This window comes from Uloborus diversus, chromosome 10, assembly GCF_026930045.1.
Source record: "Uloborus diversus isolate 005 chromosome 10, Udiv.v.3.1, whole genome shotgun sequence".
NCBI classification, from domain to species: domain Eukaryota; kingdom Metazoa; phylum Arthropoda; class Arachnida; order Araneae; family Uloboridae; genus Uloborus; species Uloborus diversus.
The window spans coordinates 11987626-12015198 of NC_072740.1; positions in this window are offsets into that span (position 1 = coordinate 11987626).

Sequence of the window (27573 nt, forward strand, 5' to 3'; positions counted from 1 at the left end):
ACACATTTCCATCTCAAATGTGATATATGAGTAGTTTGTGCCTATTTGTTAAACTTTTGGTCCTTAATAAGAAAACATCACTGTTATAAGAATGTGGTGTGATAATTTTTTGTATATCTGAACATATAAATCACTTCAAACTCTCGCATATTTAGATCAAAATATGTATTTGTCTTTTTCAATTCATGAACATTTTCCTAGTAAGTACATTTTACTTTGCATACGGTAACTAAAAAGTTTCACCCACATCACTATTTTATGATTACTCACTTCGTTTGGGTTGTTTAAAAATGGCAAACACTCGAGACTAATGCATAAATAAAAATGCTTGCTCTTTAGTACATTGAGATCATTTCATAACCCGTTCACAAATGCAAAGTTAGACGAAAGAGTTGGATATATCTGAGGCAACACGAACCTCAGAATCTAACATAGCTTCCCGGGAAAAAAATTCAAAATCCGATTCTATCAACTCACACAAACAGCAGAATTCAACTGCCTGCAGCAAATAAAATGTGGGACAAGCATTTGGGAAACTACAAATCCATGCGTGACCTGGGATCCAGATCTGTAGAGAAATGTTCGGAAGCTGCTTCTTCTGTCGAGGACTGACAGAGAATGCCACTGGCACAGCAACAGGCGACGGACCACGGCGCCCTCTGTTGGGACAATCGATCGAGGCAGAAGGCTTGACAAGTAATGGTGCTACAGCCTGCGACTTCAGTACCATTGAAAAGGGTACAAATTATCGTTTTTGTTTATTATGAGCTTTGCATGATAATTAACCACTCGAGAACGAACTTCACGATTTCGATCGCTCCTTTTTTTCCCCCCATCACACCAACTACGGATAGACTGATTTTTTTCACTCTCTACGCATGATTGCCCCAGAAGAGCTCAGTTTTTAAACTTTACAATTTTAAAAGTAAAAATTAAACGCCAATGATAGTAATATGATGACGTTTCATTTAAATTCGAATCTTAAAACATCAGTTTAATTAAGCTTTTGTGATCTTTTTTCTTCACTTAACATTTAAATATTTTTTCGGAGCAGCATTTAATATTAATAAAAATATCTTTTCACATTTATAACTTAATTCTACAACTATGTAAGTCCAAATTTTGATTTAATTTATGCTTTTTCTCTTTACCTAACCAGTTTTCGACCCCAATTACGTATTTAATGTCAATGGCTTACATCTGCTTATGAGTTTAACTAAAGAACTTAATTTTCATGGATTTCGAAGGATAAAAAGTGCAACAAGATTTTCCGACACTCAAATAGCAGTTTAGAGTAAACAAGTGAATGAGTGTTTTGAAGAGATATCTTTTGAAACTTTTCATCTGAATAAAACTTTTTGATGCAATTTCTCAACTTAATGCCTCTTATTTTCCCATTTCTTATTAATTTTTATTATTGTATTATACGACTGATAATGGTAGATAAATAGTGGCTACGTCTATGATTAATTACATTGTTATATGTCGCGAACGCATATAATGCAAACACAGATAGTGGCTCTTTATTTTGAATATTTCCAATTATTTGAATCATTTAATTTTTCCCCATATCTCTCTGCATAGAAATTTTCTTCACTTGGGCAAAAATTAGTTGCTTTGCATTTTAAAATACCAGAAATGAAAGGTAATCCCACAACGACCCGATTTAACGCACATACAAGTATTATGATCTCTCTATTGCTAAATGAAATTTATTTTTCTCTCGCTATTAAAAATGAAAAATAATCCAATGCGCTTATTTCAAAATTGTACCCCGTTAGTAATCAACAGCATAGGCGACTCGTACGAGGGGAGGGGGGCAAGGGCGGAAATTTTACCCTCACTTCAAAGAGTAAAGGGCCTTGACCCCTCACTTTTCATAGTTAAAAAAATCATCGATTGAAAAATGATTTTTTATACGGTGGATTGATTTATTTTGCGAAAGTAAAAACTAAAAATTCGGAATAAATGAACTTTTCTCCTCCTATTTCAAAAGAATAGATTCTTAAAATGGTAGGGGAATGTCAACGATGGAGAAAGTCCCGATTTTTGATGCCATATTCTACATTTTTTAGAAGTCAGTAATATGAAAAACCAGTCAGTAAAATCAGTAATATGAAAAACCAGTCAGTAATAAAGCCCAAATTTTACAAAAAAAAAAAAAAAGAAAAGAAAAAATAACCTCAGGTGCCACGCCCCTAACCCCTACACTTCTTTTGACCCTCCACTTTTATTTTGCACCAGCTTCCTCTGATAATAGTAATTAATATTCCTCCCATTTTTATCTAAAATGCATTTCGGTAAAATATAAATGGCCTTTCTAGCCTAAAGTCAGTTGCTCCACTTAATGGACAAAATTATGTTTATTTTCTAACGGGGAAAAAAACCATCTCGACTAGATATCATTTTTATTCAATTTTATTCAATTACTAGAAATGACCCGTGACGGTAAGACGGGGGCAAATTGCATGTTTAACAAAGAGATTGGCTGTCAAATTTTACGTGTTCCAAAAAATATCTGTACCTCAAAGCAAGACTAACGTAAGTCATTTTCACTACTTTGCAGGAGAGCGTAAAAACGTTTGTTGTCCGTATGCGAAGGTTGGGACTCGTGCTCTTAATACATTGGTAAATAAATGTAAAGGGTTTTTGCTTTTCTAAGCAGAACTACGCTGTTATGGTTTAATGCGGAATAAGATTTTACATGCATTGCAGTAATAACCTGAAAATAACAATTTTTGGAAACGTTAGTATGACTTAAAAGTAGATATATAAAAGAGAAATGTTTAACACGTAAAAATAATTCTATATAAAAAGTTAAATAACGATTTTGTTCATAAAACCATGAAATTAGCAACTCATCAAACGTTTTAAATTTCTAAGTATTTCCTTTTCGAAATCATAACCACTATAAAGCAGATCTCAGATCGTCAGGAAAATATTGTTAAACTGTACCATCGCGATTGCAATGGATGAACCTCACGTGTGATATACAACTGATTTAATTTACTACGTTTTGCTAAAAAAAGGAACTGAATTTTAAATATATACGCAAGCCATGAAGGTAAATTTTTAATTCACACCAGCATCAGACGCGATGTTTCCACGATAAAAGCAAGTATTAATGACTTATATTCTGAAATTTTCAGAAAAATATTTGAAAATGTAGACTAAAAGTAATTTTAGAAATAACGTAATTTAACGAAACAGAATTTTGTACTGTGTTCCACAAAAGCTAATAAAACTGGCAAGATATTTAAAAACAATAATAATGAAAAGTAAACCCATATTTCTTTTTAAATGTATTAAAAAATCTTTCATTATTTTTTCATCAAATAACTATGATTAAGGAACAGACGATATTTTATGAAGAGATATACCCTTCGCTATTTATTTTCTCTCTGAAAATCTAATTTTACAATTTTAAAGCAGACGACAATTTGAATTGTTGGTGACGTCAGGAAACGTTACTCGATCAGTTTTGGCTATTATATATATGAAGATATATTTGCTTTTAAGGTTCTCCGGGATAAAAAAGAACAAAAGAACTATTTCAAGTTCTTCTCAAAAGAAAGGATTTGCAAATGGGTGTAATGACCCGGAAAGCATTAAATGTGGTTGTGTCCCGCCTTTGGCTTTAATCACAACACCCTTTTTTTTAGGCATGTAATCCACAAGGTTTTGATATATTTCTTTCGATTGTTCACAATGCCAAACTTTATTTATTGTTTCCTTAAATGTATCTACTGCATTTTCACTCTAAGAATGTCAGTTTGATTGAAAAAATACTATTGTTTTGGCCTTATCCTGTGAAATCCTTTGTTTCCTGTAGAGTTAGAGAAATTGTGTTCAATTCGTCAAACTTTAAATACTTTTGGCCAGTAGTGTATATTGTAGCAAATTGTGACTGCATAAAAGAAAATCTTTCTTATCCATAAAAAACCACATTTCAGCAAAAAATTAAATTTCAATGTCAAAGTTATTGGTCTCTTTTATCTTTATTGAGGACTGACATTTTATGATACATTCATTTGATAAGGTTTTAAAAGTCCTGTTGGGGTAAAAAGGGTCGACTGTTATGCAGTTCGAAAATCATGTGTATCACTTTTCAGAGTCTTGTTTCAAATAGTTCTCCTTCAAGTGGCATAGCACTATATCTTTTAAAGAAAACCATAATTATGAAAATATTTCATGAACATTAAACATAAAATATTATCTTTAAATTAAAATGAATTAGAAAATTTAAAGGGTTGAGCAGTTCTTCGTTCAAAACATTTTAAATAGTACGACTAAGTGTTATACTTTTCGTTTTCCAAACCTTGGTGTCAGGAAAATATTGCAATTGCGCTGTTAAAATGAAACAACACAAAAGTACTAAATAGTTTGGTCCCCCTTTTCTCATAAATTGAGGATAAAGCCCTCATTTCAAAATTATTTCAACAAAAGTATTGTTTTGAAATAATATTTACGTCAGAGTGTTATGTTTCTAAAAGATACTAAAGATTTAAAACTACTCGTTTCTCATTAAGAAATGACATTTAAAATTACGGTAAAACATTATTTACTGACAACAATGCGTATTCCTTTTCATTAGAAACCCCTACCAATTGCATTTTCATCTAAATTTTAAACTTTCCCTAAATACATCTTTAAAAAAAATGAAAAGCAGAATTATTATTATTTTTTTAAATATTTCTTACTTAATTTCCTCCAAACAGTACTTCATTTTATCTTTAATTTTCGCGATGCACCGTTCTCTCTAGCTTAAAACACTTCAGCTATAAATTTCAAACTTTTAAGCTATCTCATAACTCATTTTCATTTGAAGGTTTCGCAAATATTATCCTTTTGGTTGTGAGTTAAGCCATCTAAAATTAATATTCTCTATCCATATGGAAAGAAAAACTAATATTTCTCTTACCTGTCGAGTATTTCACTGAGAGTGGAATATATTTAATCATTCGTAATGCAAAACTCTATTTACAACCTGAATCAATCCAATCATATTTGCTCCACATTTTTTCGTCTCACTTCAAGTAAATAGTATCACTTCAAGTAATAGTATGATTTCCTATGCTGAAAATAAGATGTAAATAAGTAAAACGTAGATGATGGATTCGCAAGAAATGTTCCTTGAGTCATTTGGGAAAAACCTTAATCATTATCTGCTTTTGTGTGTATTTTAAATAAATTCAACGAAATTTTTTGCATGATTTTCTTTATACATAAAATATTTTTAGACAACGTGTGAAGTATTCAGCGGGTCGGATGTGACCTACGGGCCATAGACTGTACAATGTTCGTGAGGAAAGTATTAAACTTCTATGTTGAGTGTATATAGTGCGATTATCCACATAATAGTGCTGGCCAAATTATTAGACTAAAGAGTTTTTTTTTTTTTTTTTTTGTTTTTTGTACACTATTTGTATTAAAATACTATTTATTTTACTGTTAAAGTACAGTACGTACTGTACACTGATTTTTACGTTATTTTAGCATTATTTAATGTTTGCAAATGGCAGCACTGCCTGCCTTGTTTATGTTCTTTTTTTATCTACCTACCAGGAACATAACCTCAATCAGATTAAACAGTTCACTAGTTCTTTTTATTAGTGTGTTCTGTTATATTTAAAGTTAGTTTTAGGTAATTAGTGAGTATGTGTATGTGAGTATATATAATAGTGAGTATAAACAATTTTTTACCTCCTTTTTTAAAAAAGTTAAGAAATAGTGTAAACCTTGTGAAAAGTATGCCAAAAAGACTTAAAATGCTCATCAAGAACAAGGGAATAAATACTAAGTATTAAATAATTATTTCACTGTTCGTAAATGTGTCTATAGTTATGTAATCAATAAAGAATTTGCTTTTAAAATAGTCTTAGTCTAATAATTTGGCCAGCACTATGTATTACCCTCATGGAGAAATAAATGGGTCATTGCCATTCACCCCATAATTCCTGGGGTAAAAGAAAATACCTTGTAGTAAAAGGAAACATGAGTTCTTTCACTAACAAGTAGTCGTAAAGTCATATTTTCTATACCCAGTTACTCTCCGAGAATCTTAGAACAATGCACAAAATTTTGTCTCCCAATTCCTCTAAAAAAAAGGAGGATCTAATGTTAAAGCATTGAAATTGTGTTTCCCATTACCCAAACTAACCATATAATGGTAAATCAGTAATAATCTTGCTGTAATAATAATTCCTCTCCAGCTGGCATTAATAAGTTAAACTTTATGATTCGAACACAAAGTTTAAAATTCGATTGTGACTGTGAATTTTATTTTTCTGTATTAGTCATTTATTTTCTGAACGGTAAGAGCTGTAGTCATGAAAGTAGCTTCGAGGTGTAGTAAAGATGCAATGCGCTACTCAATAGTAATACTTTCCGTCAGAATTCAGAATTAACTTCGTTATCTCAAAAGCTTCGTTCTCTTAAAGTTTTTCAACATCATCCACTTTTTTTTTTTTGTTAACGATCACGATTTCTTATTGTTCTCATTTGACTGTTTTTGATGTTACGCTGATTTTATTTTCCCGCCGGTACCCTCTGCAGCACCACCGTCGATCGGCTCCTCACGATGCTGCTCCTCTGGCGAAAACCGTCTCCAGGTTGCGTCCATATCCTACACACACACGCATACATACACAAACTTACAAACTCACACACCTACACACACACTCTCCTACACACACATGCCTGCACACAGACACAAACACACATGCCTACATGCACACACACGAACGCCTACACACACACACACACGAACGCCTACACACACACACACACGAACGCCTACACACACACGCGAACGCCTACACGCACAGCACTGCATACACAACACGCACACACATGCATACATACACTCACACGCACCCACACACATGCGCCTACACAAACACACACGCGCATTCATACACACACACGCTCGTGATTGCGAAAAACATAATTTGAATTCAAGATGCCAAAAATTCAAATTAATATAATTTTTGTTTTTGAGCTTTTTTTTTGAGCAATCACGATTGCTTATTACTTTTATTTGACTGTTTTTGGCGTGCTATCATTTTATTTTCCCACCGCCACCCTCCGCACCATCACCGTCGACTGGCTCCTCATGATGCTGCTCCTATAGCGAAAGCCGTCTCCAGGTTGCATCCATGTCCTACACACACGCGCATACATACACAACTACACACACACACGCGCAAGCACACACATATACACACATACACCTACACACACATACACAAACACATACACACAAACAAATACATACAGACACCTACACATGCACACACACACAAACACATACACACACTCATACAAACAACTACCCACACTTTCATGCCTGCACACAGACACAAACACACATGCCTACACACACATACACATACCCCTACACACAACACACATACCCCCCACACACAAACACACACGCCTACCTACACACACTCGTGATTGCGAAAAACATAATTTGAATTCAAGATTTCAAAATTCAAATTAATTTTTTTTTTTCCTTTCTTTTTTTTTTTTTTTTTTTTTTTTTTTTGCGTTCAACAAGACTGCGTTTGCTGGAAATGAGACTCATCTATTTGTAATGCTCAAAATGTTATATTTCGGCATAAATACACATCTGGACACGGATTTACCCTTCCTGCTGCACATTGTACAACATGGCAATTGACACACTGGCATAAGCATCCACAATACGTTTTCAAAGTTCTGGCAATGTTGGTTGAGGGGCTCCATACACTCACAGTTGGATGCATGCTTGCCGCAAAAAAGGTCCAAATGCTCAGGTGAAGATGAAGACCATTCTACGCAACCACCCTTCCCGACGACTTGTTACTGGAATGCAATTTTTGCCTACTATTTCAACATTATTGTACGAATGACGTCTTTTCTTTCTCAATTTGATAATGCTGAATAACTTTGTGATTGACGTTTATCCCTTAACTTTTACCGTTTCCGTGCTAAAAATACTGATTCATAGTTTTGTGGCCAGATGATGCTGTGAACGGCTTCAAAGAGTATCACATGGCAACTTTACTAACCCTAGACCCCACTTTTATGACCATAGCACTTCTCGTTCAAAAATTATTGAGGTGACTACGAACATGATGGGGCACGCTGTATTGATACGTATTGCATAGTATATGTGTTGATGTGGAGGTAAGAGGAGAAATATATTACTGTTAGCAATTATATTTTTTGCAAGAGAAAATTCAATACATTTTTGATATGGGAAAAATTTATTTTATTACTTTTTTTTACATTTTTGAAACAATCTAATTTTTTCTATCTCCTTTTTTAAGTACAGAAATTGTTAAACGTTTATGAGGATTTGAGAGCTTAACGTAACGTTATTAAAATTTGTTTCAATATCTGACAAGTAATATGTTTGCAACAGTTCAATGTAAATTATTAGACTCTTTGATCCAGTTAGTAAACATAATAACGCAGTCATGCACATATGGAGCGTTTCTGAAAATTTTCATAATGGGTGCATAACCGACAGAGGATTAAATCAACTATATGTATGATTAAGAATTCTATCTTTTAAAATGCAGCAGCTGTTACATTCATGAAAATAGGTGGTAAGTACTTTGATTTACGTACAACAGTATGTGGAAAGTTTTTTTTTTTTTGTGAAACAGAATTGTGAAGCAATAAATTATACTTTTATCTCGATACAAACCAAGAGATCCATCCGTATAAATGCGGAATCACGGAAGCTGATTTTATTCGATTGAATAATTTTTCAAGAGCAAACTGTTTCGCCTTCTTTCCGCAATGTGGATCAATATGTATGTATTTATTTGAACAACAGCGTAATATCAATATCCGTGGGTGTTTTTTTTTTTTTTTTTTTTTTTTTTTTTTTTTTTTTTTTTGATTTTTTTTACTACATTGAAGCTTTTTAAAATCCATTTTTCATATGCTTTATCGGAAATTAGAATTTAAACCAATTAGTACAAATCAGACAATTTCATCAACAATGAGATTGTGTTGTCTTTTATTAATTGTGTGTACAGTTGTCTGCTATTCTACGGTTTCGTCTTTAATAGCCTTTCAAAAGAAATAAATAATGCGTATTTATATATTTTTATGTATCATTAAACAAAAAGTAGTCGTGAGAAAAGCCATGCCGTTCAACAAATGCAGAAGAATATTTTCGTTGAAAACAGCATATTAGAGATCTGCAAAATAGTTACCATCAAACTTCTCCTGTAAACAGCATTCTGAAGCTTACACGAGTGAACATATTGCCACCTAATCTTTAGAATGAACTGCACAGGACATGAACTCAAGAAGTTCTTAAAAATTTGTTGAAATGCACTAAAAAGGTGGAGTATCGTATAAAAATCAAAAGAAAATATTCTGGGTTTTATGTTTTATTTCTCATACGCATTGTTTTAGATTGTGTCAATTATTTATCCATTCCACTTGTGGACCATATCCTTCATTCAATTAGGTGCGTTTTTCATGGAACATGTCCCCTAGTGGACAGTAATGATTTGTTATTTCCTTTTTAAAATTCAGTGAGCACATCTCCTATGCAGTTAATTTTGTGACTGACCATTTCCCTGTTTTGCTGCAGAAGGCGATTAATTAAGTTTAGTGGTCTCAAACGTGAAGCTCAAGCAAATGTTTGATTAGAATACAGCATTTGTTGAGTTACTTACGTTTTCTCATTGCCAACTATCAAGCCATGTTTTTAAGCTAGAGAGTTATAAAATACTTTTTAAAGGGGGGAAGGTAATCAGTGCACTATATTCTAGTCCTAGGTGATATTTTTAATGAAATCACACTGTCAAAAGGCTTAACAACCCACAAGAGAAAATTGAGAAACTAGTTTTGCACTAAAAATAAAAATTTATATTTTGAAGCTTATGTATAGTTCACTTACTTTTCGCCGTCATTTAGCTTCTTCCGGAAATTGAAACTCCGCGCCGTATTCAAGCACATTGTGGTACTTACAGTTGTATGGTATCAATCATTAAAGAATTCATTTCCTTTTCAGATGCTATAAATAGTTTTCCTCAAACTGGTGAAATCTTTCATAAACCCGATTTTCTTTTTATCATGGTAAATTGAAATTATTTCTTTAAGCTAAGAGATTTTATTGATTCCTAAGGCAGAAAAACAGTCCTGATAACGTCACTGATCCTTAAATTTATAAAAACAGATTTAGCCTGAAGTTAGAGTTGCTGCCAAGATTAAATGATTTGCAATTTGATTTTTTTATCTCAAATATATTTTTTTTCGCGAATTGGCAACAGCTTGGAAATAAAGTAATTGAGTTTTTGATTAGATTTTAAACGTGTTTTTAATCCTCACAAGATTTTTTTTATTTTAAGTGTAAATAATTTAATGCTCTTTAACGTTTGCAGAAGTAATAATATCCGATTTCTAATATTTTTTAAATACTGTAAAGTATTTTATGTTAGACAGAAAAGTTGGTTTCATATCAAGTTAATATTTGAGAAAAATGTTTTTAAATGTCCACTTTTTAAAGAGAAATTTTATAAAATAGGGATTAACATGAATTCTGAATGATTAAAATTAAACCGTAACAAATGCTTCAACAAAAATATTCTAATGCGAGAAATATAGATTAAGCAAATATCTAAATCTTTAGAATGAACAAGGGCCAGCGAACAGCAATTAAAGCAACGAAATAATGAAACTGATGTAAGAAAAGCTAAAATGCCCTTTGAATAAACTAAAGACTGAAATGTCTTGATTTTGACGAAAAAAAAGATTCCTAATGTGCATGAACAATGCAAAGACTCAAGTCCTTTGATATTAATTTACTTCAGTCACTTCAATTGACTACCCTGAAAATCTTTTCTAAAGTGGTTCAGTTTTATCAATTTGTCATTAGAAGAAAGGAATTCTTCTTAAAGGGCATTGCTTGAGCGATGAGTAACATATTTCACTTCCACCTCGTTTTCGAGGCAGCATTCGTGTAAAGCATTGCTTGCTTCTAATATTTTAAGTTATTTTGTTGCATAAAAAGTAGTAAAAAAGTGAGTATTGTATGAGTAGTTATACACATTTTCATCTTAAAATAATAACGTAAATTTATTTCTTTAAAATTTGAGGAAATATGGGAAGTCGAGGGAAAATATACAGGGTGTTCCGTTTTAACCTACAAGATTTTCGCAACCGTTAGTCCTAGATCCAAACTTCGAATTGCAAAAATGTACGAGATCAGATGCTGACTTAAGATGTTGAAAGTTTGAAGCAAAAATAAAAAAATAGTCAAAAAATACATAATATAACTTTTTTTGCGGGCCCTAGGTCCCCTTACTTATATTTAGGGAAATTTTCTCCATTGAAAAATCATTCCAACAGAAAAAGTTTGACAAAAGTACGACCAATATTCGCCGAGCTCTGAAACGCAGCGTTTTGTGACTTACACCACCTTACACTCGTCATTAATAATAACTTTTCGGGGGAAATATAGCGGTTAACAAGGGTTTGAAATTATATGTGTGCATATGGTGTGATTTGTCAAATTGTTGCAGGTTTTGTGGCGAGTTTTTGCCTATCATGGCATAACATTTGTATTTATTTTGGAATAGCAATGAAAAATATAGATACTTTGTTTTTTTACTTCGACAACCTGACATTCCTCTGAAAGGGCGATAAGTTTCAATCTCATCCTCTGTATGGTCCCTTAAAACTTTAAACTCGAATATCTCGTCGCACAAGTGTCAAGATTTTGTGTAAGTAATATTTTTCAGTGTTTTGTGTAAGTAATATTTTTCAAATTATTTCCCTAAATATAATTTCGGGGACCTAGGGCCCGTATAAAAAGTTAAATTTTGTATTTTCTGACTCATTTCTATTTTTGCTTCAAATTTTCAACATTTTAATTCTGTATCTGATTTTGAACATTTTTGCAATTGGAAGTATGCATCTAGGACTAATGGTTGCGAAATTAGAGGTCTTTGCAGTTTAAAATAGAACACCCTGTATATCTTCATCTTGTCAATGATTCGGGTCCTTTTCAAGGGACTTCAAGAAGGAGGTGGTTATCTATTTTGTATTGCATATGGGTTGACCATGATGGGGAAAGGGTCATGCCGCACGCTGAGTCACTGAAGTTTTGAAGTTTTTAACAGAGTTTTTTGGGGGCATCTTAGTTTCTTTTGGGGAAGTTTCATTCTTGTGGGGTTTTCCGTCGCAGTTAAGGGGGATTGACAATATATAATAACAAAAATAATTTTTAACTTGTAACAAAATAATACAAAATGAGTATTAATTTTTGAAAAGTGCCTGTATTATCATATACTTTAATATTCGGTGGTATTTTTTTTTTTTTTACTGACTGGAATAGATTACAGATGCTACTATGTAGTTAAAATATTACCAGATAGGTGGTGCTAAAAGCAGAGTAAATATTTCACCATTTCACTTTACCCCGCTATTTCACTTCGCCTCACATTCCCGTACTGTAACACAAATATGTTGCCAGCAAAGTAATGTATGAGAATGCTTTTTAATTGAGAATGGAATTGTTTAAAATCTGGCTTCATTGATTTTATTATTTATAATTGATTAATGGATACATATGACATTATCTGTTTTTTTTTTTTTTTATGCCGACGTCAAAATTTATATCTAAAAGCAGTATCGATTATGTTAAAACAGTAAATTCATTTTTCATCTTTTAATGCAAATAACAGTTACATGAATGTTAAAAGTATTGTAATGTAGTTTAAAAGCTTGTTCTTACTTTTTTGTATTAATATAAATTTGATTTTTATACAGTAAAATCAATAATGTTTTCCACGAAATAAAAAAAATGTTAAATCTTAACTCAACAAGTTTTTTAAAAAATAAAATATGTGAAATAATAATAGTAAAAATCTGTGTCTTCAAAAGAATATTAAATAACTCTAACTCTTAAAAATTCGATTTATGAAAGAAAAAAAAATCTAAGCCATTATCCTTAGCATCATCCAGCGTTGCTTTTCAAAAACGGAGCCATAACTGCTTGCCTTGTCAAATAATATAGCTAAGGCACGATTTTTCAAATCAACTTTACTTTAATGAATAAATTAAAAGTATTTCCAAGACATTAACGAATCTTTCATATTCACCATATCAGATAAATTAAAGCATTTACTTGAAGAGACAGCCTAGTAAACACTCTAATTTTTATTTATAGTAAGTTTAAATGAGTAACATTTACTAAAGGTGAGTCTCTTCATTTATACGAAAGTCGTCCTAGTCTCAATTGCAACCATTACTTAGTAAAATCTCTTAGCAATTAACTCTTAGCAAGCTAGCTGATATTCAACGACAGCTATTCACACTACGTATACTACAACAGAGAAGCTTCACTTGTTTACCTGTAGACGTAAACTTTTACTACTAGCAATAAATGTGATAGTTGAGCATATACCATTAATTCCTAGTTGTATAGCTGGAGTATAGTTAATTGATGCAAAATTTTAGGAAATTACAATAAAGCTACAAAATATTATAATAACATTTTGAGAATTACTTATTTTTCTTGATCCATCAATGTATTAGATAAAGTCAGCTTTAACTTCTTGAAAGGCTAAATTTGGCTCATTAAAACAGTAAACCGGTAAAGTGAACAAAATGTAATAATTCAGTAGTAGTAAATGATAATGGTTTCGGAAGCACAAAGTTTGACATATTTCAACTTTATTAAAGATTTCAAGTGTATTATTATTTTTTACTTCATGAGTTGCTATTTTTATGATGTCACTTTAGTAACGGAATACAGTCAGACCTCGATATATGGTCACCCGCTTATAAGGTCACCCCGCATATTAGGTCACTTTTCTAAAGTCCCGGCTTGCTGAATAGGAATTCTATGTTATGTATTATCGGATATATGGTCAGGTACATAATACATTAATCGCTTATAAGGTCACTTTTGTCTGACTTCTTTAAATGATTTCATTGCCTAATCGATTCACTTCCAAGAATTTTACGCGATATACGATCCTTAAAAAGTGAAAAGTCATTTTTCCTATTAACGTAGTAAATTAACAGTAGAAAGTGAGTGTTACGACAGTGATACTAAAATATGAAGCAAGTAACGTGAGCACTCAGCATGTACATATCGCAATTTTTTACCAGTCATTAGAAGCCGAAGAAAATTTTTAGAAGATACTTAGAAACCATTGTGCTTAAACTAAAGAAAAAACGGGTCAGTCCTGTATTAATGTAATTTTAAGCGAGGTAAGTTGCATATCAGTTCTTTGCTTGGGTATATTTGAATGCAGCTTTATTCTAAATGGAAGTTTTAAAAAAGCATTTCAAAATTTCTTATTAATTCCAAAAATTTCAATTGGTTCAAATCAATTCAACTATTATAATTTAATTAACTGATGTTTTTGGACGTATTAAATTTAGAAAAGAATTAGTGTATACATCCTTGTAAATACATCCTTATTTATCAATAAATATATATATGAATCGGTTATAAGGTCACCCCGCTTATAAGGTCAGTTTTGTGAAATCCCGTGGAGTGACCTTATATCGAAGTCCGACTGTATATGTTTGGTGAGGAACTGTTCTAAATCTGCCAACACCGGCAGTGCAGTGATTTTTGAACACTAATATGATAAATTAAAAAAGCTAAAATGACGAATTGTGGTCCAGACCTCTGAAGAAGTTTTTCTCAATGCGGGAAAACCGTTTTAAATAACTGATGATATTTTAGTATAAAGCTGTTATTTTAGTTGTTAGTAAAATAAAAATGTAACATAGGTATATTTGAAAAACAAGTTTGGAGGAAAGAACGTAGTTCTTTCCTTTTAATAAGTTTTTCCTTTTAAAATACTTTTTTTTTTATTAAAATAAATGTTCAGAAGATGAACGATATTCAAACTAAGAGTCATGACACCATGCAGAATCACAAAAACTTGCCTTTGGGTCGCAATGTGGCGTGTGTGTGTTTGCATGTGCGCGCACTCGCGTGGAGCGTATATACGACACTAAATGCGGTCAAACCCACCGTCTATAGATATAACCACCACGGATACGTCCATGTCCCTACGAAACAGTTCATGATCATTTACGACTCTATAGTTGACGTGGATCCAGGTATCAGACCTGGTCCGGTGTCACCCACAGTCATGTATATCACTCATAAGCTGCAATCTAATCTAGGCTGTCATCTGTAGCAGGTGGAAAGTGAGGATTTAGTGTTACTGAGGGCGTACCATGAGGAGGCCTCACTGTTTACTTGAAAAATTATAAATACTACCGGTCTAGTTCATTCTTTAATCTGTTATATGACTGGAAACTTGCTACAAATATACTATAACTTTAGATTTTACTGCTGCGGAACCTTTCAAAATTATAAATAAGTTCAACCTCCTTGCGTCTATTCTGACTGTCCCCATCATCGATAAATCAATCTTGTAAGCTCGATTACTATTTAGGTTCTTATTACGCTTTTTAAATTTGTCCATTTTTTAGTGTGAGTTTTCATTTTTTCAATAAATTTTAGTAATGAATGTTGTTTTCAACTTTTTTGTCAAATTTCAAGTAGCTACCATTAATCACTATTTGGGAAATTATCATAGCTCAAATCAAGTGCGGCTTCAGTTTCCGGTTTTGGAAGGGGTCTTAAGTGTCATTTCTGAGCAAAAATGCGGGGTCAGGGGTGAATTTTTCGAAATAGAAGTCCCTAAAACCCAGTTTTATGCTATCTTTGGTCACTTAAAGGGGGACGGAACATGACCCCATATCCCTATTCACAACTATTAACATTTCTTTCTTTTTTTTTAATTATTGATGGATAACATATTTTCTTCGTTTTAATTTTTACTCATCTAAGAGTGTCATTATTAATTACAATTCGCGTTTCATCGAATAATTTAGCATAATATTTCTTTCAGTTGTTATTTTTAGATAGCTTTTCATTGTTATGAATGAATGTCCTCTTATTATTTTTTTATTTTGTCTTCATTTGTTCAAACGCAGTGTACCAAATGAGGAAAACTAAGAGGAAAAAATTTTACTGTCAATAAACAAAACTGTTTATGAAGATGCTTTCATAATTGTTTACTATTTTAACGTAATACCCACTTGATAAGGGCCTAGTGTTCCTTTTCTAGACATTTAACCGGCAATTACTAAACTTACTTAAATAAATAAGAACAGTGTAGGAGAACTTCTTAAGCTTTTTTCTTTAGCTTTCAGTTAATGGTTTTTTGGCTGTACAAACGTGGAATATTCTTCTTTTAACGCTTAAAGCTTACAGGTTTCTTTAGTTTTCCAACTATAGTTTCTATACTGATGAAAGCTGCTTACCAGTATGTCTATCAAGCTAAATAGATGTTGAGATGGGAAGAGATCCGACATCGAAATAAAATTATCGGTAGAAAATTCTAGGTTTAGAATAACAACCCCTTACATCCTCCCTAATAATTCTCACTAAAATTTGTTTTTCAGTGAAGCAGAAAAAAAAGACAAAATCTTTAAAGCAAACTTCCTCACAATCAGTTATTTGTCACACGGCCAGTCCTTAAACTAAATTCTATGTTGATGAAGAACATAATGGAGGAACATTTTTGAAATGAGTTTTTGATGAAATGAAGATTTTTGCACTGATGAAAAACTTATTTTCGCACTTAAATGCAGAATGACTGTTCTTTCCGGTAAACATTGAGATAATTCTGCTGTCAGTAATGCAGCAAAATCTGTCAAAATAGTTGTGTTTCAAACGGCACCTGATCCCGTAGCAAAATAGTTAGCAGAAAATATCAGGAACATATAACAAACACTTATTTATGTTGGGATAGCAAAATAGTTAGCAGAAAATATCAGGAACATATAACAAACACTTATTTATGTTGGGATAGCAAAATAGTTAGCAGAAAATATCAGGAACATATAACAAACACTTATTTATGTTGGGATAGCAAAATTGTTTCTAAAAACTATGCAAAGAGGGAAAATAGCTAGCTAGAAACTTTAAATTTAATTTTCCTCAAATTCAAATTTTTGTCACTAAGAAAGGTTTTATCCACTAATCCCTTCTATTATAAAACTAATTTTCGCTCGCCTTTTTTTTTTTTTTTTAACACAGATTCTTGTCTCTAAATATTTACTGTTGCTTCCCTTTCTCCACCCTTTTCGTTGAATGACATTTATCTAAAGCTTGCTGATGAACGGGCTGGCTTGCTGTAGGTTCAAAACGGTTGTCTGAAAGATTTCTGTATTTGCTTGACGATTTGTATGAGCAAGTCCCGATTAACCGATGAAATTAGGGGAAGCTCGGCCTCAATTTGGGGCCCTGCACTTTTTGTTTGGAGACTTTTTTCTAAACATTTTATGCTCATTGATATAACACTGACTAATGCTAAGTTGCCCAGCTAAGCTCAGAGTTAAACTTATTCCACCTTACCGACTGATAGAAATTTTGTTTATTACATATGTTGCACTTGAACTATCAGCAAATTTGAGTAGTTACATTTTGAATCATATTTGACACTTGACAAAAGAAATTAAATGTCATAAAAGTACATAGTAACAGAGTTGAATCAAATCCCACGTTTGAAAATCTAGCTTTTGTAGCTACATTTTATCAAATTACCTCACTTTCAATAATTTAATTCTTTCAAACAATTTTTGTTTAGCAAATTCAAATGTTTGCAATTTCTTTAAAAAAAAAACAGTTTAAAGCTGAAACTTAAAGTGTTAAGCACAGTTTTGCAGTGATATTCGGGCCCCCTAAAAATTCTAAGGGGATGCTCACGCTTCCCGAGCCTTTTGGATAATCAGAACCTGTGTATGAGTAGGGGAGAGAGGGGCTTGTTGTAACAATTTTTACAAATGCTGTCATATCTTGAAATGTATTGGTTAAATTATCACTAACTAAATTTTGATTGGTACGCTGACTATTCTTCTATGAAGTCTAATTGAAAAAACATCACATCTATAGGTATCTCTTTCAGGAAAAAAAAATTTCTAAAAAAAGGGAAGTGTTACAACTTTCCCCGTACTTGGGGTTTGTTGTAACATCTATTGAGACATATAGTAACAACAATAAAAAACACGAATTTTACACCATTAATCATATATTCTCTTCACATTTTGCTTTGTTTTCCACAAATAATTAGGTATTTAACGAAAATAATAAGATACTTCTATTAAATGCATCTACTATTAAATAATTAACTGAAATACACATTTTTTTATATAATCAACAACTTAAATATTTTAGTTTTAAACTATTAATCTTTTTTGTATTAAAATTCTACCATAGGTACTTTTATACAAACTAGACACTTCGAAATCACAGTAAGTTAAATTATAAACCTCCAAATTAAGTATTTTAATTATCTCTTCGTTCTTACATCTTATAATAATCAGTCTGTTCATAAGTCTCTTTATCAATGAATTTAGTCTTCATCTGAGTTACAGTTAATACAAACAAAAGAAATAATATCTCCTCCGACACATCTTAAATGCGTCCACCTCTTACATACAATACATTCAACCCAATCACCTTTTGAATGACGGTACCCTTCGCTGATTCAGATTCCGAATGTAAAACCCTTTTCTTTACTCTTTCTATTGTTTGCAGGTTTTTTTACCTTTGCTTTTTCCCTTTACTTTTTCTTTATCTTTATCATCTGTTTCTGTTTTCTTTTCATCTTTTCTTTCCATTCTCAAAGCTTTTTTTTTTTTTTTTCAGATTTGTCTGTCAAAACAGTGGACTTCCTTTTACGCCTGTTATTTATATTTGTTTTCCATGATGGTGCCTTTGGTAATGGTCTAATTTTCGATGGGGAAAATTTGTTTAGACCAGAGCAACTCGAAGTTGGTTCGTTTGCAGTTTCGAGATTCAACACGATAAATTTTCAATCACATTTAGAGAATTTTCTGATTGTTCAGTGGGATCTGGACAAAAGAGGGCGCAAAGTCACTGTCTTGGAAAATATCTACATTTAAAGGCCAAACACCGGAAGCTTTAAATCCCTTATTGCATTACAAATAACATACATCACTATGGGGCAAGTTGTAACATGTTACAACATACCCCGAGATTTTGTTACAATTAACCCGAAATCATAGTTTTTCATATTTAGCGTGTTAACTATTCAAACAACTTAGCAATCTTGAAAATTATGATAATACATCATACATAGATAAATATTAATACGAAATAAAATATTGAAAGCTCTATTTAGTCAAAAATAATAAAGCTAACCAAAAATGTACGAAGGTCAAAAAATCAAACCTGCCAATAACGGAGGGCTTGCACACACCCACTCACTGCGTCGCTTGGCGGGACACTGGTGGTGATGACGTGACGTGGTGCATTATAACAGTAAGAATGAATCAAAAAAATAGGTTAATAAAGTTCAAATTCTTAGTGAAAAAGCACTGTTACTACTTACCCCTGTTACATCAAGCCCCTAGCTCCCCTAACATTTTGAATCGTATTTGACACTTGACAAAAGAAATTCAATGTCATAAAAGTAAATAGTAACAGAGTTGAATCAAATCCCACGTTAGAAAATCTAGCTTTTGTAACTACATTTTATCAAATATGTCCTCACTTTCAATAATTTAGTTCTTTCAAACATTTTTGTTTAGCAAGTTCAAATGTTTGCAATTTCTTTAAAAAAAAATTCCTGTTTAAAGCTTAAACCGAAAGTGTTAAGCACAGTTTTGCAGTGATATTTGGCCCCCCTAAAAATCTGAGAGGATTCTGACGCTTCCCGAGCCTTTTGGATAATCATAACCTGTGTATGAGTATACGTACCGATTCAGAACGTGTATAAAAAATGTACTCATTAAATTCCTTATAATTTCAACTATTTAGTTCGTCGCTAGCTTAAGACCAACAAGTGAACCCTACCCAATGTGCGAATCACGGATTCGTAAAAAGCTTTGCACATTGGTTTAACACTTGAAAATATTGAACCTGTGTTTTTTTTTTTTTTTTTTTTTTTTTTTTTTTAAATCGGAAACAGACATTATCAGATCCCGTAAATATTGCACAAAATTGCCTGATTGAATCGTAAATATTGCATGATTGAGATATTAGAAGGTACAATTTTTTCTTTCATTTTATAATTTAATTACAAAAATTCAAATAATGATTCAACATTTGAAAAAAGAAACTAAAATAACTAAATTTCATGTGTTCCCGGATTTTTCTGAAAATACTATTTATAGGGGTAAACCATCCTTCCCAATCTTATCTCGTCGCGCTGGCAGCAGCTTATGTCTTGACCTCAACATTTCCGATTTCAGTAAAATTTGGCATGAAGGACGCATGCGACAAGATAAGTAATTCTGCCAATTTTCAGGTTTCTATTTTGAAAATTGTTCGAAATATAGGCCTGTAAAAAAACTCAAAATGCGCGAGAAAAAAATGAAAAGAGGTGCTCTTTCAAACGTTTGTAACTTCTCTTCTAATTACAGTAGAAATAAAATTCGAACACTATTCTAAAGCTCAAACATAGTTCTTTCTACTGATATATTATCCATCTTTCTTACGATAGATTTAAGTTTCAGGGTCATTCACCATGTCGGGGTAATTTCGCGAATGATGGTGTACCCCTATAAATAGTTTTTGCAGAAAAATCCTGAAACACATCAACTTCAGTTTGTTTAATGTTTACAAATTTTCAGTCATTATTTGAATTTTTGTAATTAAAATTTAAAATAAAAGAATTTATTGTACGTTCTAATAACCCAATTATCCAACATTAGGGGTACATTTCACCCCGTTAATGGTGTCTGTTGCCGAAAAAAAGCATAAAATGGTTCAATATTTTTAAATGTTCCATCGATGTGCAAAATTTTATTCCAATCGGTGATTCGCACTTGGGTAGAGTTACTTTCAAATTACTGTGAATAACACTTCGTATGTTTTATTATATGTACAATGAAAACTTAGTAAATAAACCAAAAAAATCCCCCGATTTTCTTTATAAAATACCGAAAGAATCCGCATCCTTTTATTTTTAAATACAGAAAATAATCCGCTTCATAAATAACCCATAAATTATCTCTTAAATAAACATTATCCTTATATCTTCACAATAAAAAAATACCATTTTTTAAAATAAAAAACCCCAATAATTAGAAGTATATCCATTATGCATAATATTTTAATTAAAAAGTTTGGACTTTAATTAGCTTTTTCAACTCGCATGAAAAAAAAATGTGAAGGAGAAAAAAAGGAAGCATTCATCCTCACGTACTCATATTTAATAGGCGGATTAATATCGACACATTTTAAAATCGTTAATTAAATATGTTGACACTTAATAAATATGTAGTACAGGTTTTCGAAACAACTTGTGTCATTATTAATTTTAAAAAAATCAAACAGTCAAAATTGAGAACGTTTTTTCCTGAAAAAACTTTTCGGTCGGATTATTTTTAAGATTTTTTAGCCACAATTCACAGTATAAATTTTATTTTCTACATTAGCCTTACAAATGCAACTGAAATCCCATTGATGGTATAATCAGAATTTCCGAAATTTATTACCATTCTGGTTCCAATGAATTTCTCTATATCAATCTTATGAAAATTCTTTATGGTTAACTTGAAAAGTGATCAGTTGAATGCGTTAAAATTTTATCGATTTGTTAATCCTATTTGTTAATTTATCATCCGTAATACTTTGTATTTCTTTGCTATTAATTTACTTATTGACTGGCCCGTTCGAAACATTCGCTCTCGACGAAAGGGATTCAAAAACCCGGTTTTTTAAGAAATTTTTTGAATAACAGCAAAAATGCGATTTCCTTAAAATACACCGCTAGCTCAGTAATTCCATCCGAGGACTGCAGTTTCGTGCTTTTTAGCACTCATCAGCCCGGAATAGGAATTACCTGAGCTGGAGGGGGAAAACCTCTTAAGGGAGCCAAGAGAGCCAAACAAACTGGTAGTTAATGTAGAATCAGCACACCAGATGAGTGACTGCAGCAATGGTGTGGTTCAACTCAAAGATTGATGGCAAAGCATGGTATTTTGTAGTAAGTTACCACAAAAAGGTGCGATTTATTTATCTTTCGCTAATAGCGGTAAAAACATCTTTAAAAAGATGTTTACTTTTGAAGTGTGATGAAGTATTAAGGAGTTTATGGCGTATCCACAAAAGGCAGCTTTGAGAAATAATATATGATACTCAGACTTTCCGGTTTAAAATATAAGTTTTTTTTTTCCTAATTTCAATACACAACAGCACACAACTGTCGTTTAAAATTCTGTCTCCAATGAGTTAATATTAGGTATTCATCAAAATCTGGATCAGGATTCAACTGAGTAAAATAATTCATTCAAAAACTACATTTTCTCACCCATCGGGATTATCATTACTATGACCTTCGCGTTATTATAGTCTAAGATCCACTAGGCTTGATACCTACCTTCATCGAGTTTCCAAAAATTGTTACCATACATGAAGAATAAAAGTTGTAAATAAAACGCGAAAGTAAGAATTTCTACCTCTTTTCACGTGAACTAATCAGGGTCGCCAAGGGTTGAAAGGTGATTAAAAATGAGTGATTTACCCTCATCGAGTTTTCGAAAATTGTTATCATAAATGAAGAGTAAAAGATGGAAATAAAACGCTTAAGTAAGGTTGCTTACCTGTTTCAGGTCCCTAATGAGGGTTGTCAGGGACTAAAAAGTGCCCAAAGAGGGAGATAATTTACAACTTAGCAAGTTGCCGGACATTGTTATCATAAATGAAGAGTAAAAGCTGTAAAGAAAACGATAAAGTAAGGTTGTCTACCCTTTTCCGTTCCCTACACTGTAAAAAAATTCCGAAACGTTACTGGTTATTTCCGTGGAACGTTTCGGGATTTAAGAGGTTTTCACCTATTTCCCCGCAAAATCAAGTATATTCGCAAAAAAGTTTCCTGAATTGCTAAAAGATGCACGAATGCAGACTTTTCACTTGTGTGAAAAATGTTTTTTGCTACCAGTTTAAAGGTTGACTGAGCGTGTTTATTAAGGGCTTTAGCTTACTTACGGCTCGTCTGGAGTGACTAAGCTCCCAGTAGGAGCAAATAAGTCACTGGATAGCTGCAATTTTGCGAGGCAGGAATTGCAGGCAAGGAGTATGTTTGGTTATGGTTGCGCTAATTCTTCTGGAGCTTTCTTAGTAAACCAGGAAGGTTCTAACCAAATACATTAAACCTATTCATTTTTTCTAGAAGGTTCACGACTGACTTTAACAGGGAAGATTTCCTAGTATTTCAGGAAGGTTACTGACTTTTATCGGAAAACGTTCCTGGCTTTTATAAGATATGTTACTGGTTGAAATTGGGCACATCAGCTGCCTATTATTTTCCAGGAAAGTTTCTGAATCGTTTTTACAGTGTAATCAGGGTTGCCAAAGGCTAAAAAGTGCCCAAAAAGGAGTAATTTACCCTCATTGAGTTTCCAAAAATGGTTATCAGAAATAAAAAGCAAAAGTTGTAAATGAAACGCTTAAGTACGGTTGCTTACCTTTTTCCGGTACCTAATCAGGGTTTTCAAAAGGTATCCAAAAAAATGAGAAATTTACGCTCATCGAATTCCCATCTAAGTTATATAAAAAAATGTAGGTAAAAATATTACAAACCCGATGGTATAGGGTTGCCCAAGCAAAAGTAGTCCAAACATAGGGTTGTCGTTTTTCGAAGTTTCAAATATTGAAACTTTGAATAATTGAAAAAAAAAGGAAAAAATGCTTTATTGTCAATAGAAAAACGTTTTAATCCACATTTGATAAACTCAAAAACATTATTGAAAACTTCATGGTTACTTTAATGGAAAGGAAAACGATCAAATGTATATGTGAACTATTATTATAACTATAAAAGGAGCCGATTACTTGGGTTCACATCATGTACATATCAACAAATGTTTTGTAACTAAATAACGAAAGTTTTATCATTTAGTCTTTCTTCGTTGTAATAATTTAGTTTTCATACTATATATTGAAAATTGATTTTAAAACGAGGGCAATTAACGTCATATTATCTAATTTATATTTATCGCAATAATTAATTGTTGGGCATTGTTTTGGCTCAACATACTTAAAGCTGAAGTAAATTAATAAATGCGAAAAGTAAAAATGAAAGTAAATAAGTCGAGTTTAAGTACTAGAACTATTAAAATTAGAGTTTTAATTAAAGCAAGGTTTCATGTATAAAATTCTTTTTTCAGCTCCCTACTTATGATTCCATATTTTTAGTGCAAATTATTCCTTTTAATTAAGTTCATCATAAAGCTGAGAAATTTTTTTATGCTATTTAATATCCTATCATAAAAAGTTAACCAATAGCAACGAATTCGAAGTTAAGAAATACTACTTTGATCAGTTTTTGTCAGAAACAATAAATAAATTAAGAAATAAAATTCGATGTTTTATTAATTCATTTCACGAAGCGACGAAAACAGCTACGTACATACTTCAACAAGAAATGTCTTTAATATGTCTCTGCTTTATTTTTCCTTTCAAATATTAATATAAATTCTTTTGTCCAAAAAAGGAATAAAGGAACATTTAATAATTTTTTTCGTCTTCACTTGTCAGAAATTAAAGCACTTTCAAATAATAACAATCATACTTATCTTGTCAAATTTATAAAACGAAAAAAAAAATGTCTGCCGGCGTTTGATCAAAGCTCATTTCCTTTTTGCTTATTTCTCACTTTTACGTGGGATTTGCTCTAAGTCAGCAAAAATTCATTACCAACGCGAATGAAACATAATTTTATTTCTCTGAACGTAAGTAGAGCAAGTTTGAAGTAGGAGAAGAATGGATACAGTGAGACACGGAAATCCAATTATGTTTTTTATTATTGAAAAACACAGAACTCAATTTCCTTCAAATGGTACAACATTCGCCACTATAATAGGTACCTATTATAAAAGTGAAACTAGAACGGAAAAAATAAATGCCATTTTTCTCACTGTTTCCCCGATTATTCCCCCAGTAAGCCAGAACAGTAAGACACATATTTCTTGAATTAGCAAACTTTGAAAGAATCTAAATTTACCTGGAAAAATGTGAATGATTGTAGTCGTGTATTATGAGCTATTGCCTCTCGCAAGGTAAATTTCATGTCGTCTTGACACACAGTAGTGTCATCTACCGCGTATTTGTTTGGGAATGAGATGGAATGATTTGGATGATTCTGAATTAGTAAATTGGGCCATCTTGTGACGTAACATTTCATAAGGATGGAATGCTTTCGATGATTCTGAATTAGTAAATTGGGTCATCTTGTGATGTAACATTTCATAAGGATGGAATGCTTTCACTGTAGCCTTTGTCTATTACAAGTACAACAGCTTATTTCCTGTCTGTTTCAGAAAATCTCCAAATAAGCTTATTTAACTTACTTTTTCTAGACATGTTGAAACTTTGAATCATCTATATATATTATTACATTTAGCATATTGCAATGCAACGATAAAAAAATAAATAAAGAGAATAAGTACGAAAAGAAAATACTTATGTGATATTATTAAGCTGTAATATCTTTAAATCTTTCCAAACATTCATATTTTAATGGTGCAGGGCTTTCAAACTTATTTTTTTATTATTTTCATCAGCAAGCAAGTGGTAATGAAATTTAACTCAATGTATAGTAAGATAAATAAATACCTTTGTGCAGAACAGTAAAGTAAGAAAAACAACGTTAAAAAAACGGATGTCTTTTCATCCATAAGCTCATTACTTTTTGCATTGAAAAAGGCGTTCCCTGTAACACCGAAACACGTGTCTGCTGTAATTGACAAATTTGTGCTTTTGTTAACGTTGTGTTTCTTACCTCAATGTATAGTTTCTAAACTTTTAATGTTAAAGTGCCATAAGAGCAGTGAGCAACGAATCAATGGTGTCTCACTGTTTCCTCATTGCAAAACATAAACTCAATAGCTGCCTTTCTCAGAAAAAGAAGATTAACAACATAATTCTATTGCTAAAATGAGCATTAGTTAATAGGCCAATGTGAGATCAATAACACTAGTTTGTAAAAATTATCTAATAGCTAGACAGTGCAACAAATAATAGAGATACTTTACTTCGATGGGTTCAAAATATGATGACACAGTTATTTTTCTTACATGATATATGAAAGCAACCTTTTTTTATATTATTGTTCGCAGTCTGTCTACTTGACTTTTCAAAAGCTTTATCTGGCTGGAACTATCCAAACAAAATAAATTGGGGTTTACTCACTGTTCTCCCGGTCTCACTGTACCCACTCTTCCCCTAGGTGTTATTTTAAAAAAAATTAACTTTTTATAGATTCATTAAACCAAAATATAAACAAAAGTAATATATTTCAAAACTAAATGCATTTATATTCCAAAAGATAGAATGTATGAAATTTTTAATTGTAACCAAGGCCGTAGCCAGCGGGGGCGGGGTCAAGGGGTCTGACCCCAATATCACCAAAGATAGTCTAAACTTCCTTTTTTTAGGGCTCTTATATCAAAAAAAATCCGTGTTAGCGATCCCGAACCCCCGCATTACATCATCAACGATAATATAAAACTGCGTTTATGGAATTTCAGCATCGGAAATTACCGAAGTAGGGTCTCCAAACCTCTCTCCTGCTAACATCACTGAAGATCTTCTAAAACATACATTTTAAAAGCAAACTACATTTTTTTTGCGGGGGATGTCTCCCCCCCCCCCCACCGCCCCAGCTTTTCTCACCATCATCATTAAAAATTGTCTTACATTTAGCTGTCAGGACTTGAATTTCGAAAAGTTTCCGGAAAAGAGCTTCCAAAAGCTCCTCCCCTTAACATCATTGCACGTCAAACAAAATTACGTTTTTTGGAGCTTCAATTGGAAAAGATTGTCGGTCCCCTTAACGTTACCAAAGATGGTCTAAAATTGCGTTACTAAGATTTCAATTTCAAAAAATTACCTAGGATTCCCGAGTCCCCCAAATCGCCTAACACATTACTAAATATCACACGATCCTAACACATTATCAAATATCGTCAAAACTGCGTTTTTGCAACTATTATTTCAAAAATTCGGGGGAGAGCCCCCGAACCCTCCTCTCCACAGTATCATAGGAGATAACTAACAATAGCATTTTAAGAAATTCAATTTCAAAAAAGGACCGGAAAATCGCTCCTGAACCTTGCCCCCGCTCCTCTCCTTTGCATTACCAAAAATTACATTACCGCACACCTTCTTCTGGACCAACAAAGCTTGTACATTATTGAATCTTGATTAACGATATTATAATAATAAATTTAAATTAATCTGAGAAAACATTTGCTTACATTTTGATAAAGTAACTTTTAACTCTCTGTAATTCAATAAAATCACCGTATAAAAAAACAGTAATACCGCCTTTCCCGTCCTCCCCCCCCCCCTTTATTTTCCCGATTTTTTCTTTTTTTTCTGTTTTGTCCTCCCCCCCCCCCTCCATGCCACATGTCTACTATGCTGCAAAAATCATAGCAATATGTGGATTTATTATGTTTTTTTTATCAATAAACTTTCTTCATTATGAAGCCCCCCCCCCCACCCTCCGAAACAAAATCCTGGCTACAGCCTTGATTGCTACCCCA